A 3,981-nucleotide genomic window follows, 5' to 3' on the forward strand; every position below is an offset into this window, starting at 1 on the left:
AGCAGGATTTATACAAATTATATGAATATATATATATTTTCTATATATCTTAAGAAATATCTGTGAAAAGCCTAATATGCATTTTCATAAATTTAAAACTTAACGTACCAATTTTACTCTTTATGCTAAAGCAATTCATCAGCAAATGTGAATTATTACTACGGTTGTGCTCTGCAATGCATGCAAGCAGGTAGTTATAGTTATACAGTATCAAAGTTGGTTAAGAAGTACTATGTACAAGTTACTGCTCATAAATGGAAATTCAATGGTTGAAAATTTTCCACATTTATTGAAATATACATGTACATAGTTTTCTTATCTATATGTATTGATCAGAAAGTAAGACAATGTTACATCACTGTATCTGCCTAAAAGTTTTTTTTAGTCTTAAATATTAAAGAAATTAAACCTTTAGAGTGGAAAATCTTTACAGTATGTCTATATATACATAAAATCAGATGCTGAAATTTTATAAAATTTAATCCAAAATCAGTATATATACATACATTTTAAAGTTATAACAATTTCTTAAAAATTCTTGGAAGTTATTTTTATAACTTTAGTCTGTGACATGCACTTTAGAGCATCCCAGATTACAGGATTTGAAGGTAGATCCTTAATGTAAACTGATGAATGCATTTAGGAATGTGCACTGCACACCAGCTATTTCCTAAAAATGAATCTCTGAAAGAAAGAAAAATTCACAATGATCAATATAAGCTATCTGAATTTTATTTTCCAGTATGAAATATGAATACTGATTGATTGTCTTAATTACTCCTTCTAAATAATAGCATTAAAGACAAGAGGCCCATGGACCACATTGCTCATATGAGTTACCTTGGTCCATATTTAAAGATTGTTCTTGTATATTTGCATGTAAAGCTTTCATCCATATTGTGGCCCCAACTTATCCCCAAAACCATGATTATTACAAAATTTAATCTGCACTATGTCAGGAAGCTTTTTATGTGAATGTAAATTTTGTTGTCCCAATGATTTCTTGAGAAAAAGATTTCCCCTATATATTTGTATGTTAAACTTTGATCCCCTATTGTGGCGACATCCTTCCCCTGGGGGGGGGGGGGGGGGGGGGGCATAACTTTAACAAACTTACTTAACAAACTTAAATCTGCACTATGTCAGGAAGCTTTGACATAAATGTAAGACTTTCTGGCCCAGTGATTCTTTAAAATAAAAATAAAAGATTTTCCTTATATATTTGTATGTGAAATTTTGATCCCCTATTGTGGCCCCATCCTACCCCCGGGAGCTATGGTGTTAACAAACTTGAATCTGCACTATGTCAGGGAGCTTTCATGTAAATATAAACTTTGTCTTACTTTCAGGTCCATTGGTTCTTGAGAAGATGTTATATTTTCCCTACATATTTGTATGTAAAACTTTGATCCCCAATTGTTGCCCCATCCTACCCCCGGGGGCCATGATGTTATCAAACTTGAATCTGCACTATGTCAGGAAGCTTTCTTGTAAATTTGTGCTCTCCTGGCCCAGTGGTTCTTGAGAAGATTTTTAAAAGATTTTCCCTATACCTTTGCATGTCAAACTTTGATCCCCTATTGTGGCCCAATGACCCCACCCTATTTTGTGATCATCTTCCCTGTGAAGGGTGGCAAGTTAGGCTGAAATGAACACTATGGTTCTGGAGAAGAAGTTGAAAAGATTGTATAGATGGACTGATGACAGCAAAAAGTGATCAGAATTGCTCTTTCAAGCTTTCAGCTCATGTGAGCTAAAATCGATTTGGAATTTTTCTTTGCTATGTGATTTATTTCTATCTACACTGCATATACACTATGCCTATTTTACCAGAGAGCAAAATTTTAATTATAACTTTACATATAATTATATTTTATGATTTTTTTTCAAAATAGATATTTAATATAATTAACATTTTATAGAAGAGAAACCAAAATACCATAATCACAATTTCAAACTAAAGATTCTTTATTAGGAAATACAAATGTTTCCCTGAGCTCCTCAAATTGGAAGTTCTCCAAATGAAACTGCCCCTTATTATACTGTATGGTATGGAGGAGAAAGCATGAGCAGAAGCATATAAGCATTTATGAACTCTGATAAGCCATATAGAAGTGTTCACAAATTATTTTATAACCTCCACCCCTCAGATTTTAAGAAAACAATTAGATCCTCCTATCCCTACAATATATGCCAATCTGCAAATGGCATTGAAGTATTGTGAAAAGTTTAAGTCTAGCTCTGATAATCCATATCAGAGGAGAAGCATTCACAAGCTATTTAAACATCTTCCACCCTTCTTAGATCCACTATAACGTTTAGGAAAATAATTGGATCCTCCCGTCCCAACAATATGCACATCTACATATTGCAATGAAGCATTGTACAAAGTTTCAAGTCTATTGGATAATCCATATAGGAGGAGAAGCGTTCACAAGAATTTGTGACAGACAGATGGACAGACAGAAAATACAAACAATGTCTTGATCCCCCTGGAAGAGGGGAGACATAATAAACTAACTGTAACATCATGCTTCAAAATACTTAAGATTTATACTAAGACACTGAATACTTACAATTTACACAAAGACACTGTACTATTTGATGGGCAGCAATTAAAACATGGCTTCTAAAAAGAAACAAAATCATGCAGTTATTTAGTATGTAACAAAAAATGTAATATTATGAAATTATACGATTTGTCAATAATTAAGATTCAGTATTCCATGAAACAGTGTGTGTCACCTGCAAGTGTACTATATACTCAACCAAGACAGAAATACAGGCAAAGTGATAGCATAAGCAATAATGTATCTCTTCATGAAAATATTTCTAAGATCTGCTACATGTATAATTATTAGCTTAATTCTTATAATCTTAAATTTTTTTTACTTGTATCTGATGAAAGTTTTGAGGTAGAAATTGTGTTTGTGTTTTTGTATGCATGTACATAATTTGTAAATGTAGTTGTACTCCTAAGTAGATTTTACATAACATAATAAAACACTGAACACATATACATGTACTTCATAAGTTCTGTTACATGTACATATACAACCATGCATAAAAAGAATACTATAACAATTTTTTAAGAAACATAATTATCTGCATGCAGTGTATAGCTTGGTTAAAAATTTAATGACAGATAAAATGATCTCGCTTTGTAGACAGAATCATCTCCTTTAAAATCTTGAAAACATAATCATTACATTCAATCATAGGAAGATGTGATACATGTACCTTGACAAATCTAGGATTCCTTTGAGGATCTCAAAATACATTTGTTCAAAGGGTGGTGAATCACTCAAAGTCCCCAAAAAGTACACTGAAAGCAAACACATGCACAAATATGTATTATGATTTGAAATTTAGGCTAAAAATATAAATTGCTGTGCAAGTCAAAATAATGGCAAGAGAAAAAGAATCCCACTTCTCTATGATACACTTCCTTGTATTGAGGGGTACCGAAGACAAGTCGAATATACCAGTCTAATTTTAATTCAGATTGGGATATATAATTCGTATCTTTTTTCTTTAACTGTAAACAATTAAGTTTTAATATTCTGATCACAATCTCCATTTAAACAAATTAATTATATGTCTTATTGAACTTATTTTCAATTGTTAATGAAACTTTTAGATTTAGTTTGATTAAAATTACTTATTATAGATAAAATTGGATTACAGATATCAAGTCCCCCAAACAATGTTTCTTCATTGAACTTTAAAAACTAGGGATAGTGTGTTTAATTTAGGGTCAGAAACACAATTTTTATTTGACGCCTTAATTTATGCTTTTAAATTTTCAAAACTCCATCAACATGCAATACAATAAATATTTTGATCAGTTACAATTGTACTTAATTCCCAAATCTTTTTACAAGGCAATTCATGCAGTTAAATATATAGCACAAACTAAAACATGTAAAATAATTAACATTGCACAGTCAGCTTTTCATTAAAGAGAGCTTATAATTACAA

General features: G+C 31.2%; 1 long non-coding RNA gene across 1 annotated transcript; it reads right to left on the reverse strand.

The window, feature by feature from the left end:
- Window positions 1–462: 462 nt before the first annotated feature.
- LOC125659905 (uncharacterized) lies at window positions 463–3,488 on the reverse strand. The gene is made up of 3 exons (XR_007364260.2): window positions 3,241–3,488; window positions 2,577–2,629; window positions 463–684 (listed from the first exon to the last, which is right to left on the reverse strand). It is a non-coding gene; the product is annotated as an uncharacterized LOC125659905 (long non-coding RNA).
- Window positions 3,489–3,981: the final 493 nt, after the last annotated feature.

This window comes from Ostrea edulis, chromosome 9 (assembly GCF_947568905.1).
Source record: "Ostrea edulis chromosome 9, xbOstEdul1.1, whole genome shotgun sequence".
NCBI classification, from domain to species: Eukaryota; Metazoa; Mollusca; class Bivalvia; order Ostreida; family Ostreidae; genus Ostrea; species Ostrea edulis.